The sequence below is a fragment of the Stegodyphus dumicola genome, chromosome 3, assembly GCF_044657685.1.
Source record: "Stegodyphus dumicola isolate Sdum_Otavi_A_Nest chromosome 3, ASM4465768v1".
NCBI lineage: Eukaryota > Metazoa > Arthropoda > Arachnida > Araneae > Eresidae > Stegodyphus > Stegodyphus dumicola.
This window is the reverse complement of record NC_140770.1, coordinates 30,848,487-30,865,938: the sequence shown is the minus strand read 5'-3', so window position 1 is coordinate 30,865,938 and position 17,452 is coordinate 30,848,487. Positions and strand designations below refer to the sequence as shown.

The 17,452-nt window shown below is 31.2% G+C and overlaps 1 protein-coding gene across 4 annotated transcripts in view; it reads left to right on the top strand.

Moving 5' to 3' along the window:
• Nucleotides 1-17,452, top strand: part of LOC118203352 (uncharacterized) — a 168,783-nt gene that overhangs the window by 109,297 nt on the left and 42,034 nt on the right. The gene's annotated exons all lie outside the window — the stretch shown is intronic.

The following is a 17,452-nucleotide window of genomic DNA, read 5'->3' as shown; positions in this document are numbered from 1 at the left end:
TGACACAAAGGTCTTAATAGGGTGTGAAGTCTCTTTCAAAAGAGCACTTTAGGAAAAAGTCCTTAGAGTGAAGTATCTTTGTCAGACAGCAGGTATGTATTATCTGTGTGCCGACTAAAAGTTTGCGAAAGAAGATAAATCGTTTTACAACTGTTTGCCTTGTGGTACTTTATACAAATGAAAGTCAAACAGGATCCGACGTTGTTATAGTACATTGCCGAATTTTAGTAGAAACAAGAAAAAATAAGAATTGTAACGGAGGACGCCTGTATGCCTATATGTTATAGAATCAAATATTTTATTTTTGTATTGAAAAATGATTACAATTTCTGATTCGTCAGGAAACAATATGAAATGTTGCAACCAGCTTTCTTGTTTGCCTTCGTATTTCAAATGCGCGTTATTATAATGGTATATTCTTCTTTTTACATTCTTAAATGTTAAAACTGTGCTTTCAGCATGCCTGAGTTTTGTACTCGTATGTGTGGCTCTATGCTCCATAGAAATGGCGAACTGACATATAAAAATTATATGAATGTTGAAAGGAAGATATTCTACTCGAAACTTCAACTAAATGGAATAAATGAATACGCCGAAGGAATTTCTAGAAATATTTGTTTTAAAAATTTTATTATTAAGATTTTAAATACAAAATGTTTTGAAATCTAAAGAAAAAAATATGTAATCCTTGAAACATTTTTGGAAAGAAATCTATCGATATAAAATCTCTTAAAACTAATGGAGTGTAAATTAATTAAAACAGTTAGTGTACGGAAGGGTTAGATATACTGCGCACAAAAAATTACAGTCAGAAGATCAATTATTTAAAGATATAAATTAATTACATTAAAAGAATTTAAAATAAATTAACATCTGTCCAAATGTCAATGCTAACAGCAATAGCACGAATGAAAGTTATTCTTTAAATTCCGAACTTAGTTCATCCGTCGGTACGCAATGATTGTGTCTTTGCGATTACTTTTCTTATAGATACTACAAAAGGCCGCCAACGAAGTAGCGGTAAAATCGTTGAATACTAATAGTTTGAAGCAGGTTCAAATCCTGATGAATGGATTGCCTGCATACCAGTTTTAGCGAATGTTTGTTGCGCATGTTTAATGTGAATATGAGACAATTTATTTAGCTTTTCATGATGACGTGCCTTGACTACGAGTCCTCGCTCGGGTTGTGTTTGGTTTGGCTTGTTAGATTATTAAGCACGTGAAGGCGATCTGTCTAAGGGGAGGTATGCTTTCGTGACAGATTTTCTAAGGGAAACAATCTCGCACTGCAGAAAGTTAAAACCATAAAAACGCCCATGCAATCAGCTTGTTCACGGGGGTTTGAATGCAGGTCAAACTACCAGTATGTTAAGAGAAGCGATTCCAAGAATGTTTAATTATTTTATTTAGTTTGTCATAAGCTAAATAAAATAATTAAACATTCTTGAACTCTCTTCACATTACTGAAATGGCAATAACTTCGAATTATACTATGCTACTACTTTTCCTCTAATATGAAATTTTGAACTTTTCCGTTATCGGACAGCCCACCAGGGACTGAGCGGAGTCTAACGGAACAACTGGTGGTTCTGTCCGGCGTTCGAATCCCGGGAAACGAGCTGGTTGCCAGGATGATATTCTTAGTTTTCCATATGTGTAACATGGATGCAACCTAATTTCCGTTAGGCAGTCCTCGAACGAAGGCATCCTTCACCCTAGGCAAATAACCATCGAGTACTTTGCCATAATCAAATAAACCTTTATCTATAACATGCTTCAAATATTTTTATGTTGAAAAGTTCATGCGCCAAAGTTGGCCCCCGTTGAATGAAATATGTTGTTTATATTTTGTTTGTTTTTTTATAACAACAATGTTCCTGTTTTCAGAATCTGAATTATCAATAAAATTCTTTTAATAATATGCGATTCTATTTTGTTTTTTTGTTTAATGAAAAATTAATTTAAGCGACAAATCTCTTACATTTAGAAAAATTTTCGATTTTCGAAACGAGTTGCTGTCAAAAGCGCATCTTCTCGTTGCTGCATATATTTATTTAAATCAAACTGCTTGGCGCGTGTGCTTTTATATTTGAAAAGATTCAGAGAATTTTCAACATGGAAATAAAGTTATTAATTTTACTGAATTTTGTGGATTCTTTGTGTTTTGAAGTAAAAGTCAAACCATCAGATATGTGATAACCTTAAAATAAGGGTATATATAATCAGGATTTTGCGGCCAGACATTCCCAGCGAAATAAATTACAAAAAATTATCTATGTAGAATTAATGTATATTCCGTTTAGTATTTTAATTTATCAGTGTTATTACACATCAGTTTATCAGTGTAAGTTATATCGAGTTTTAGTTGTGTTCGATATAAGAATTTTGTTTGGTTTATATCAATCCGATTCGTTTAATAATATTATAATTATTAAATACTATTTATTAGGTTTTCAAATCTGTGAAACCCAATCAATGGCCTCCTGGCTAAGATATCTGATTATTGCTATTTCGACTCGTATTCGAACCCAAACAAACGAACTGGTTGAATTTTGTGATTTCCTCTATGTGTAACATGAACATGAGTACGTTTTACTTAGAAAGTCGTCCATGGAGACATTCATTGCCTTCGGCTGATAGATCTCGTTTCCTTTGCCATACTCAAAGAATCTAAAAATTTTTCAAAAACACTAACAGATGCATATAACAAAATAATATTAAATAAATGCATATAAGAAAATAAATTAAGTAAATGCATATAAAAAAACTGAAGTAAATGTATATAACGAAAAAAAAATCAGGTAAAAACAAATTGTCAATAATTTTTCAATACAGTAGTTTTTAAATTGCTTGTTTTCAAATTTTATTTCATTTTTATGTATGTACTAATATACAGTGTATGTGTGCGAAAGTGTGCTTGTTCGGCATATCCATATATATTAATTAAATAAATCTGATTTGAAAATGCATGCACTAACGCGCTATTCTCGTAATTTGAAAAACACTAAAGTATTGTCTGAGAAAAATATTTATAAAGAAAATTAAATTTCGTCTCCTTACTCGGTGCTGTGTAAAAAATTTAAATAAGCTTATTAATTTTTTCTTCTTTATTAAAATCAAATTAGTTTCTTTTCATCTATATGTGAAAAATAACAAAATCTTGCTGTCAGAATGGAAATTCTTAAAAATATAAAATTCGTTTTTCGAACAAAAGTTTCTGAGAAATTTCTTTAGGTCAGCAGGTAGTAACAGGACCACTGACAGCTTTGTTTGAAAAACCCGATGAAGTGGATGATTTTACCCCCAAAAGGTTTTCTTTAACAAAGCAGATGCGGTCCCAATGGCTTTTCTGAGAAGCGTTCCTATTTGAATAGCTTGAAGCTTGAAAGCTTGAGTTGGAAGATGTTCCCGAAGTCAGACAGCAATAAAATTTGTTATAGATATTTCTCTCTCTCTCTCTGTGAGTTCTTGAAATCTTGGAATGGGTGAAAGTTTATTTTGTTTTACATATATAAGGAAACTACATGTAAAGCAAAATAATTCAAGGCACCCATTGTATGTTAATCATTGTACGTCCCCTCAGCTCTTCGGTTGGGTATTAAGAAAAGAAATTCCTGTACTTCTTTTGTATTACTTGTATAGTGAAAGATTTGAAAAAAAAATAGCTTCATATGAAAAGTTTTTCTCCGATGAACGAATACAGCTGAAACATGTTTCTGTCTTCAAGTATATCCACAAAACATGAAATAGTATTGTACTCTTTTGTATTCTGTTGCATTTTTATATTACTTCGTGGTAAATTTTTTTATTCTTAAATTTCTCTCTCTCTTTTCTTATAATACACAAGTACTCTTTCAAATATGGCTGACCTATGAACCTAAATTTTTATACTATAAAATTTTATATAAAAATTAGCCGTAATCATTAGTCACAGCTTTGTGTATATTATATTCTTGAATACATGCCTGCAATTAATACTAAGAATACTATTGATAAAATTCGTGATATAATTAATAATGAAAATACTGTTTAAGCTAAAAACCGATTTGAATCTTTTTTTCATTATAGGGTAACATGAACCAAGCAATTTTCGTTCGAAATATACAATTATGCTAACTTGACACATCAGACAGAAAATATTTTATCGTCATCATCGGCTATGATAAAAGATTTATACGCTTAAGATTTTGGATTATGATAAAGCACACAGGACCTATTTGTCTAAGGGAAAGGAAGTCTTCAGAGTAGATTTTTTTTTTTGTGGGAAACAAACTGTTAATTCACAATCAATTGTACTTTTGAAAAACCCCTAAGCCTCCCATGCAGCCGCTAGAATTTACCGGTGCTCAGCTATCTTACCGCTTGGAGACTAGTTGGCTTTCTGAACTTACGCAATATCTATCTGAATTTGAATATTTGCATAAAAAACGAGCAAAATAAAATGACACATTGTAAATAGTACACTTTACTGAAATCAAACTTTCTTTGAAAAAGGAAAATTAATTGTAAGGAATAAGATGGATGCATTTAATTAAACGGCGGGCAATAACAGCGCTGATCATATGTTTCGTATAGGAAATCATTCTCTTCGTGTTATCGTATAACGGAAAATATCCACAGATTATATTTTACAGTTTTTAAGAAGTCATGGGTTATCTGCTTTAAGAGAATACCTTCGTGGGCAATTTTCTAAATAAAATTGGCTTGAATTCACGTTACGCATCGAGAAAATCATAAATACCACAAGCAGTTAAACTGGTCGGTTGCCAACAACAAAATACCAAAATCCAGCAATCTTATTCACTCAACTATAGTGAACTTAAACTAATGTTTGTATATTATTAGTAGTATTAAAATAACGAAAATATTTATTCTAATAAAAATTTTTGTTTGAATATCCTCCCATTAAGGTATTTCCTTTGGTTGGAGATTTGTCAACAATAAATGCTATATTTAAACAAGACATTTATTTAGAGCATAATGCTTCAAAAATGTATGCTGGGATCCCTAGAAAAAAAAATATCGCCGGAAAATATATCTCCGAAAAAAAATTACTTATTCATATTCTTATGATTAATTATTAAATAATTAATAACTTTTATAATTATGAAATGAAATGCTTATTTATACTTTACCAAATGTACAGCAACACTCTTTCTTTACAAAAATACCATATTGAATAAATTATATTGTAAGCTAATAAGTAACAACATTGCTTTGTTTAATTAAGATACAATAACAAGCCGAACAAACATTAAATTGGAAGTCAAACAACAAAAATCAGCGTTATATTTTCAAATTTTCACAATCTAATTTTCATTATATCTTATCTCGTTCATTTGCGCTTTTGCAGCTGAAGATGATGGTTCGGTAAAACCATCGAAACTAGTCCTGTGAAAATTTGAAAATATAACGCTGATTTTTGTTCTTTGACTTCCAAATTAATTGCTTTGTTTGTTATTAATATGTCTCATCCTTCCTATTTCAGATAAAATTTACTAGTGTTTCTTGGACAGGAAAGCAAGAATTTTTAATTTGAATCCATAAATTTATGATACACTGAAAACGGTTTCATGTTATAATTCCCTTTCTGAATATCTTGAATGTATATGAAAAAGTAAAATGCAAATTTAATATTAATATTGCCACCCTTAAAAACACCCAAATATTTCGTTTATTACTCTCTTAAAACTACGTAATAATTAAGGAAAAAAGAAATTATTTAAAATAATTATTAGTTGCCTGCAGTTAAAGAATATAGGAAAATGCAGAAGGTTTTAAAGATTTTTAATTAATGACAAAAATACAGAAAATCGGAAATAATACGAAATGTTTCAGCAATATCTCAGAAGGAATGAAAATTGCACCAGATATTTGTCAGAATATAATTTTAGTGATAGCAGTTTAATCAGTCTGCATTGAAATTCCGGTGATAATCAGTGACATACAGATTTAGGTTACTTAGGTTAAAAATGCGTAATAATTTAAAATTTAACCGGTTAAATTTAGAACCAATTTATTTGAAAACTATCAGCTTCGCTGCGAGCCTTCGTCTGGCATTTAAATGTACCGGAAAAATGGCTGAAGGGAACTCCAAACGTTAAATTTAAAAACTGCGTAGGATTTTACTCTGCAGAACAACTTCATAAAAAAGTTATTACGTATAACAAAATTACAATGAAATAAGCAATGTCCCTTAATACAAATATTAATTATCCTAATAAATAAATTAACCAAATTCCCTTTGCAAAATCTTAAGAACTCAAATGGTATAAAGGAGGTTAATAACTTTGTTTCCTAAAAAAATCAGTCAAAACTTTTCAATATCTTAAAAACAGTGAAATGAGCAATAAATAAAATAAAGGAATTTAAAAAACAAAAAATTCTGAAAAGCAAAGTATAATTAATGATATTTTATCTTATGTTTTCAAGGAAAAAAATTACAATGAAATCAGCTATATCCCTTAATACAAATATTAATTATCCTAATTAAAAAATTAACCAACTTTCCGTAGAAGAACAAAAATCATGTAAAACTTTTCAATATCTTATAAACAGTGAAATAAGCAAAAAAATGACATGAAAGCAACTCAAAAAACATAAAATTCCGCGCAGAATTTTACTCCACAGAACAACTTTATCAAAAAAAAAAAAAAAAATCAATAAAAATATATTATATTTATATAAAAATGACAATGAAATATGCCAATCTCTTAAAAACAGTGACATAAGAAATACGATGAAAAATTGTTGCCAAACCCATATTTCTAAAAGAATGAAACTATTCAAAATGATGCGATTTCATCAAAAATCTATCAACAACAATAAGACAGGAAAATTGTTGCCCAAATCACATTTTTAAAGATGTGAGATGTGAGAAATGTACTCGGAAGCTTCATTTAAAAAAATCTTTTAAAAATACAAAATATTATCATTTTTCCAAAATTCTTTTTGTAAAAGCATTCGCAAGGATGAAAGTTTAACGTGTCCAAAAATCAAAGAAAAATAATCTGTACATATTTGAAAATAAACTTTTTTAGAAAAAATCCCATTGAAAAAGTGTTAAGCTCCCTTTGTTAAATAAATTCGTATTTAATCGATTTATTGAAACACGAAATTTATTTTAAGTTCGTAAAATAGCTAAGTGCCTACGTTTCATGACGATGTGAAAATGGAGTGTGTAGAGTAAAATCTCACTTTCCTATAGCCCATTATGTTTCAAAATGACACGATTTCGTTACAAAACATGAAATAAAAAAAAAATTCGAATTCGAATTTCGAAAAAATCGCTTCGAAGTGCACTGGCTCTTGTGTAGATGTACCTATGTACCGAATTTCGTAGCCGTGGGTCTATTAGCTTACGCGCAGCGCGAACGAAAGGCGCGCACACACAGACAGACTCTTTCTTTTATTATATGTAGAGAAGATATGTAGAGATAAGATTGTTTAAGGGAAGGAAACTTTCAAGTTTCGCAGCTGTACCCTGCGGCATTAAGACGATCATCACGGAGAGTCTAGCCTTTTGCAATTCTCTTCAGAGCTCACAGGTACTGAACAATATATAGCAATCAATCTCACTTAGCGGAATCATTGAAGTAAAATTCTGGGAGGGATGGGAAATAACAAAAGAACTGCTTGACAATTTTCAGAGGTTTAGGGTTATTTTCGCGACATTTTACGGGAAGTTCGGTCCAAAACTAGCGACAGTTTTAAAGAGATTCGCAGATAATCACTCGACAGGCTAAGGGTTAAGAGTGTTTGAGAAAACACTTAAACAAGATGTTGAGTATTTAATTTTTAGTTTAATAATTAACGATACTTGTCTGTTTGTTGTCTGTTTGCGTACAACCAATTTTTCTCTTGCGTACCACCGACTGAGAATTGCTGATCTAAAATATTAAACCCTCGTCCTTTCCAAAATTTTACTTGTAGGAAATTTAATTTTTCCCTAACTCATTGGCATAACTTTTATGATGTCAATAGATGCCCTTTTCCCTTCAGTATTGTACACTGCTCAAAAAAAAAAAAAAAATGGGACAGTGTAACAGACCTATTTAAGTGTAATTGAACTATTTTATTCACGCCATGAACTCATGAACTGTAACCGAACTATTTTATTTAAACGCCATCTCGTGGCGATATGAAAAAACGTTAGTCGACCTCCAGCCGCCATGATGATAGCTTACTCTGTTATGTTATTCTCAATGTTTGATGTTCCATTTGGTATATGTTTCATTTTTTATGTATATTTCTTTTGTTTGTAACCGTTCCTGTGTGCTCTGTTAATAAATCCTTTTAAAGCTAGCCGGCATTAGTGTCTATTGAGGAACGGCTACATCACAACAGTGCTATATCTCCCGTTCTACTGGGCCGATTGACAAAATTCAAACTGCGTTTTTCATGTCTCGAAAGCGCGACTTAGGATATATATTAGATTTATACATAGCACTATTCTAACATAGGTATTTTAACACAAAATCGGACTTTTTCTGAAATAATATACCAATTTTTTTACGTATTTCGATTCTACGACTCAAATTATGCCAGAATACCAAGTTTTGTAAAAATCGTACGAATAGTTTTTAAAATATTAGCTCTCAAAATTTTAGCTCCTCAATGTTAATTGAATTTGGCAAATATTTATTAATATCTCTTTTTTTATTAAACGTTTTTGATTTTTTCTCTCACATTTCGAAATTTTGGTTCATTCCAAATAAAATTTACCCATGTTTTGCGTTTTATTTTTTAAATTTCTATTTTTAAATAATTTCTATAGATTTTTCGAAAAAAATTTTGAATTATAACCTATAAAATGTTTACCATCATCTTAAAGTAGGTGTATTTTTAAGCATATCTGCAAAAAATTAGACTTTTTTATTCAAAATTTTCTAAGATATACACGAATTTACATAATTTCGCGTTTTGAAATTTGGCACCTTTTTCTTGAGCAATAATAACGCCAAATGTGGTCTATGGATTTTTGTTACACTGAATTGCCACAGCTATTTTTAACCTTAAACTTCAAGTAAAATTTTACGGAGAACTAATTATATGACATTTTTTCCCTCAATGATTCGTAATAAATATTTATTAATACTATATGAAAGGCTATTTTTTAAATTATAGATGATATTATTCAAAATTTTAACTATTTTTTTTTTAAATTTCTCTCGTATATTTTCTTTTTTAAAAAAAAAATAAGAGTAAGTTTTTGTAAGAGTAAATTTTTACCTTCGGCGTTTTATCGTCTGCTACTTTACTTCGTTTAAATCGAATTGTCTAAAACTGAGAATTTTCGTTTGATATTTATTTGAATTTTATGACATTAACTGCATAATTTATTTCTAAACAAACTGTTGCCTTTGAAGTGGCTGAAAGAGCGGCTGATACTATTATCCATATTTTTAAAGCACAATATATTTTTATAGAAAGATACGGCGCCAATAATCATCATATTTAGAATAATCATTTTTTAAGTCAAATTATGATATAAACATACAACCCTCTAGAGACTGAATTAATGGAAGTTCAATGGTTATGTAGAAATGATCTGCAGCTATTTAATGGCTGGATAAGTCAGCAGATTCTGTGGACAAGTAAGAATAATTATATAAACGACACCAACATTCTGGATTCAATAAACAACGAGGATACGATGTTTACTAAATGAATTAAGAAGTTTTAAAACATAAAAAATCAACTCATTTTTTTCCTAAAATGTATTTTTGTGCGTAGCGTATTTTCATTATATCCTTAAAATTCTAATTTAGAATGTAATTGTCAAGAACTGAATCCTAATCATCAGTAATATAATAAGTAATTATTACGGTTATTAATAAATCCTTCTTATAAAGTAATTGCAAATATTTCAAAAAACTTTCTGTCTGAATGCAAACATTTTTCTATGCAAATATTTTTAATTTTATATTAATCAAGATTGCACACCATATCACTTATTTCCACTTCAATTCTTACCGTCAGTTCTAGTAGAATTTACAAATCAATTATATTTAATTAAAGATTGGATTGGATTATTTAGTTATGGCAAAGCACACGAAGGCTATCTGCCTAAAGGGAGAGATGCCTTCGTGGAGGACTTTCTAAGGGAAACTGGCTCGTATACACGTTACACATGGGGAAAACCACGAAACCACCCATGCGGCCAGCCCGTTCGCGGGATTCGAACCTCGGACTGAACTACCAGTGTTCAGCGTCTTTACCGCTCAGCCATTGGTAGGCTATTTAATTAAGGAATGACCATCTAAGTTAAGAAACAGCGTACCGTAACAACATTTCAATTATTGGCGCCGTATCTTTCATGTTACTCCCGATTGGCTAGATACATGATTTTTAATGAGTATTCGGATTTTACTAGTAACTTCACTTGGAAATCGCGCTTAAACTAGGTTAGTTGGTTATTTGAACATAGAAAGAACATGGGAGCTATTTGATTAAGATGCTTTCATAGAGAATCTTTGTAAAGAGAACCTAAAAAACTACAAAAACCAACCATGCAGCCTGAGTTAGACTGAGCAGCAAACAATTAGTATTTAACCATCTTTTTTTTTTTTTTTTTTTTTTTTTTTTTTTCAAATTCTAGGCAACTGATGAGGCTCCAATTAAATCTCCAATTTAATATTTTATTTGTAAATATTTAAAATATTGTTGTATTCTTAGACACAAAAAGCAGAATTTAAGTTTTGTTAACTCGTTAGTAAACTACCAAGCCGTAGTGCAAATGAATATTCAATTTCTTTGGCAATAATTGTATTCACTTAATATTCTTGGAATATGAGCTAAAGAAGGAACGTTCTCGGAAGATTAAAGAAGTGTTTAAATCCAGTGATATTAGGTTTGTCTTACAAGCTCAGGATCGAAGCGATTCTGCAATTGCCCGAGTAGTTGACTTGTAAATGGATGTGAATTAAGCAGGTGACTTTTAATCTTACGTTATTCAGCCAGAAAACGTATTCCAAATGTTTTGCATTGCATGACAATGCATCTTTTCATTATTCAATAACCAGTCGGAGAACCGCTTGTGTTCCGAAAATAAGTATGTGTACTCAATCGTCCTGCATGTTCTTCAAATTTGTCTTCTTGTGATTTTTTTCTTTCCCAGAAACTAAAGTTGCCTCTCAAAGGAAAGTTTTTTGACATTGAAGAGACAAAATTAATATGACATCTACTTTTAGAGGCATGTCAAAAGCAGATCTCTACAAACCTTCTCTTCCATTACATGTTGTGCAGTCAGACAAAACGTTACATCAGCGTAAATTCTATAATCTATTTTTATTACACTCTGATTACTTTATTAACATACAGTGAATATATACTAAATCTTTTACTTTAGCTTACTTAATTCGAAATTTTTGACGGAATTGTTGTCGGAACTAAGACTTAGAAGATAAGTCAAATTAAATATTTCGATAACCCAATAAATTCAAGTTCGAAATTTCAATATTTTACTTTCGGAGGGAGGGGAAATGTTTTCAGTTTTGGTCCATTATACTAAGTATATTTGCTTCGATTTTTTATTTTTCCATAAAAGCGAAAATAATTTGAAGCTATGCATTATATGGTATACATATAACGCATAGCTTCAAATTAAAATTTAATAATATACAGAGTGGTTATAATTAAAGTTCCACATTGAACATTGAAACGGTCATAAAAGGAAAACTACTGGATCAAATGTTATCAAACTTGGAAATCGTGTAAAGGAGGTCATGGGAATTTATTTTCCGCGAAAAAAAGGAAGTTCGAAACCTCACCACCAGGGGGGAAATGGCGCTGTATGCAATATTGTTAAACGAAATATGGGTCGGAATCTAACTTAACCTTTTGTTAAACGGGTTTAATATGTTGTATAGCCTTAAGAAACTTTGAAGTAGGCAAATTACCATTTAAAGACGTTAAATTCGATGAATGTCGAGTGCGCTATCCCTGTAAGTGAGAATTTCGTCCGTGAAAACCACGAATTAGCGATTAGAAAATGTGAGATCGCAAATCACTCTCACAAGTGCGTACAATCTGGAAATCGTTTTCTTACAGATCGCTAATTTGTAATTTTTTAAGCCTGAATTCGGCACTAAAACATGAAGATACTGATTCAAAGCGCTTTTAATCGATTTGGGCCAAAGAAATCTCTCATGTTATCTATCTAGTTCCATTGCATTCTCCTACTGCATTCGATTGCATAACAGTCATTTCACACCGTTTACTGTTGAATGACAGCTAGTTTTATAACTGAACCATTTTTTTCTGAAGAGCAGTCTACAGCTGGACTACTGCGATTGCAGCTCACTTAGAGCCAATATTAAAATGTTTCGTGATACATGAACTGCAGTAACGTGGTATTTTAGATACTACGATTTTTATGCAGGGCTGGGCACCACCTCAAGAGTGTCGCATAGTTACTTAGGCAACATTTCACGAATGAACGTCTTATAGGCCAACACTTCCCCTCTTCCCACCAGACCTCAACCTCTGTGACTTTTGTCTATGAGGTTATCTCAAAAGCACTGTTTATGGTGATAATCTAAACAATTTGGCAGAAATGAAAAATGTGATACACTGATAACATTCCTCCTGATATGCTATGTGTAACGTGTATACGAGCCAGTTTCCCTTAAAAAGTCCTCCACGAAGGCATCCCTCCCTTAAGGCAGATAGCCCTCGAGTGCTTTGCCGTAATCTAATAAACCAAACCAAAACCAAACCTGATATGCTAAGAGCTGCTGTTGAGAATGCAGTAACATGATTTAACTTGCTTTCGGAAAATGCTGGGACGCTACATTGAACATGCTTTGTAACACGTTTCGGAAAATATTAAACGCATTTTAAACAGATGTTTTCGTGTCTTATTTCATTTAACAACATTTTATACAGCGCCATTTTCCCCCTGGTGGTGAGTTTTTGAACTCTTTTTTTTTCCGCCGAAAATAAATTCCCATAACCTCCTTTACACGATTCCCAAGTTTGATAACATTTGGTCCGGTAGTTTTCCTTTTAAGACCATTTCAAATTGAAACTTTAATTATAACCACCATGTAAATTAAACTTTAAAAGTTTGTCAGTTTGGTTCAAGTCCCAGCTTTAAAAATATATGTATAAATATAATCTTTTATATTAATCCTCTTAGAATGTTTTAAGAAGCTAATTTTTCTCTCGCGTTATAGACTGTATAAAAAAAACATGATCTTTAGTATGATTTAGATTGTTTCAGCCGATATAAGAATCGGATCACTCTATGGTACAGAATAAACCCTGGTGGACTGTTTTATTTCTTTGTCATTTAGCAAAAATCTTTTAATTAAAATATTTATCCTTTGGACTTCGCTTTAAACTTTATTTATAGCTAAAATGACTAGAAAATGAAATGCTGTCTTTAGCTGAAACGCAATTCATATAATTGATAGTTTAAAAAATTGACAAGAATGCAAAATGTATGGAAGTCTAGCAGTCGAAAAATCTTAATTTTCTTATGTGAGCACTGAAAATAACTGTAGAAGGAAAGAAGAAAATTAGGGAGAAAAGTAAGCAAAAATTTGCAGGGAAATTTGGCTGTCAGACATACCAAGATGTTCGAAACGTTGGACGCTTTCGAATATACTTTCAGGATACTTCAAAGAATTTAGGTGTTCAAAGAGAAAACACTTGGACGTGTACACCAGCAAATACCATCAATTGAGCTTGTGTTAGAAAAGACAAAACGATATCATTGCAGATTAAAGTGAAGAGCGACTGGTTTTAGACTATATGGTTGTGTAAATTACGTTATAGAACATCATATCGTATCATAAATGGTGAATCCCATGATTTTCTCAGTCGAATTATTTGAAGATTCAGGAGTTTATCCAGTGATGTAAGTGGATGTCACCTAAAGATGTTTTTTTCCCTTCCTGATGAAACAGCAGCCGAGCGGTAAAGTCACTGAACACTGGTAGTTCGGTACGAGGTTCGAATCCCGCGAACGGGCTGGCTGCATGGGCGTTTTCGTGGTTTTCCCCATGTGTAACGTGTATGCGAGCCAGTTTCCCTTAGAAAGTCCTCCAGGAAGGCATCCCTCCCCTTAGGCAGATAGCCGTAGCGTGCTTTGTCATAATAAAATAAACCAAAACCTTTTGATGAAACCAGTCTTTCCTTTCATCTCATACCTTCAAAATGTTTAGCCTCTAAAGACTGATAAAGGCTCTGACGAAATACTTCGTGAAGAACTTTCTAAGGGAAACCAGGTGTGATACGCGGTACACATGAGAAAATCCACGAAAACGCCCATGCAACCAGCCCGTTTACCGGGGTTCGAATCCCGGAGTGAACTACTAGTGTTCAGCAACTTTACCGCTCGGCCGTTTGTGGGCCTTTATGAAATGGAAGGCGATAACTTTATTTAAAATGATTGTCAGAAATACCAAAATGTTTCGAAAAGTTGGATACTTTTCAATATACTTTCAGAATGCTTGAAGAAAAAGAGAAGAAAAATAAATTTTTTCGTAAAATTTAGTATTCGTATTTTTTTTAATTTAAAACTTTTCAATCTTATGATATTTGATTCTTGCGATTTCAAAAATAAAATATTTGACTAAAATATGAATAACATTTTAAGAAACCAAATGTAGGATAAAATTGTGTAAAGCAATGGGCACAATGATAAAACTGTTTAAAGCAGTGTATGCAGGTCATCCTAAGTTAAAATATCAGTTATACATCTCTCTTATTTATATATATTTTTTTCTGAACGGAACATTGAAAGGCGTGTAAAACTGTACTTTACTGTATTTTCTCTTTTAATATAGTACGAAGTTTTCAAACGCATCGTAGTCTGGGTTACAAAGTATTCTTCCGAAAGAAACGCAGTTCAAATAAATAAAATCAAATTCTGGAAAATTGGTATTAATAAATATATTTAAAATGCTCAGTTCGAAGGAATAAATAGAAAATTTTAAAACAATTATCTGAAGAAACAATGCAACACAAACAATTAAAATAAAAGTATAAAATTTAAAAATGACCTAAAATAATAACTATGACGAAAAATATATATAAAGAAAACTATTTGAAAAAAAAAATAAATAAACGCTGCACCTTTATTTACGCAGCTCGAATAGGTAAATAGAAATTTTTAAAACAGTTATTCGAAAAAAAAAAAAAAAAGTGCAACTTAAACAATTAAAATGAAATTCGAAAAAGAAAAAATTATTTAAAATAATAAGTTATAATTAAAAATATAATATAAAGAATATTATTTGGAAAAAAGGAACGATGGTGACTTTTTTTCCCCTCACGGGAAAGGAAACTAGGTTGCCATATATTAAGAAGTTCGCCAAGTAAAGTATTCTTGGCGCAAACTGACAAAAAATGGCCAACATAAATTTGTGAATTTCTCCGTAAATTTCGCTCCAAATTTTACAAAATTTCATATTTAGGCGTAATTTGTGTCGTAGAATCGAAATATGTAAAAAAATTGGTATGTTATTTCAGAAAAAGTCCGATTTTATGTCAAAATACCTATGTTAGAATAGTGCTATATATAAATCTAATATATATCTTAAGTCGCGCTTTCGAGACATGAAGAACGCAATTTGAATTTTGTCAATCGGCCCAGTAGATCGGGAGATATAGGACTGTCCTTTTTTTTTTTTTTTTTTTTTTTTTTTGAGCAGTGTACCTTTACTTTAATTCTTTTTATTGATCTATTCTATGTACACCGCGAAAAAAAAAAGTACGGTTCTATATCTCCTGTTCTACTGGACCAATTATCAACATTTAATTTGTGTTTTCCATATCTCGAAAACGCGACTTAAGATATATATTAGATTTATGTAGGTATTTTGACACAAAATCGGACTTTTTCTGAAATGACATGCAATCTTTTTCCATATTTCAATTCTACAACTCACATTACGCCAAACTGCCAAGTTTTGAAAACATTGTTCGAGTAGTTTTTAAAAAATTAGCTCCTCAATTTTAATTGAGTTTGGTATATATTTATTAATATCTCTTTTTTTATTAAATTTATTTCATTCTTCCTTTCACATTTCCAAATTTAGCTTCATTCCAAATAACATTCGCCCATTTTTTATGATTTATTTTTAAATAATTTTTATAATTTTTTTGAAACAAATTTTGAATTATAACTTATAAAACTTTTACCATGATCTTAAAGTGGATGTATTTCTAAGCATACTTGCAAATAATTACGGTATTTTATTCAAAATTTCTGAATGAAGATATACGTGAATTTATATTTTGGCTCGTTTTGAAATTTGGAATATTTATTGAAAGCGATAATAACATCAAATGTGGTTTAGGCACTTTGTTAAGACTATTTGAAAATGGGAACAATGTAACTTTTTTTCTGCTCATGCACAATGTAAAAATGTAGGAACGATATGACTTTTTTCCCGCTCCTGCACAATGGAAGAAAAAGGAAAATAGGTTGCCATACATTAAGAAATTCGCCAAATGAATTATTCTGGGCGCAAACTGAAAGAAATGCGCCAAGATAAGTTTTTGAATTTCTCCATAAATTTCGCACCATATTTTACAAAATTTAGGCATAATTTAAGGATCGACAAATGGAAAACAATTGGTATGTTATTTCAGAAAAAGTCCGATTTTGTGTCAAAATACCTATGTTAGAACAATGCATGTGTAAATTTAATATATATCCTAAGTCGCGCTTTCGAGACGTGAAGAACGCAATTTGAATTTCATCAATCGGCCCAGTAGAACGGGAGATATAGAACTTTTTTTTCGCGATGTACATTAAGCCATTCTTATGACTTACTGCTATAACTTTTGTAATATCAGTAGATGCCCACTTTCCCTTCATTTCTATGGCTAATCTATTCTATGTACACCGCGAAAAAAAAAAAGTACAGTTCTATATCTCCTGTTCTACTGGACCAATTATCAACATTTAATTTGTGTTTTCCATATCTCGAAAGCGCGACTTAGGATATATATTAGATTTATGTAGGTATCTTCGACTTAGGATATATATTAGATTTATGTATGTACCTTTACTTCTTTCGATCCATTCGATGTACATTAAGCCATTCTTATGACATACTGCCGTAACTTTCGTGATGTCAGTAGATGCCCATTTTCCCTTCAATGCTGTACCTTTACTTGTTTCGAACCATTCGATGTACATTAAGTCATTCTTAAATACAACAGACTTTGACATTCCTCGGAATTTATTTTTCATGTATCTTGTTGCTTATTAGCCTTGGAGACTACATTCCAGCTGCTTACTCCGGTTCTAAGAACATCTGACAGTTATTAAGCGTAAGCTTATTTATTTTTAGCTGCCTTAATCATTTCTTATTACAGAAAACTCCTTAAAACGTGATTTAATTATGAACCTGAATGCTATTGATAATGTAATAATTATATTTTGTATACATGGTGAACATTCAGTGGATCTGATAAATTTTACATAGTAA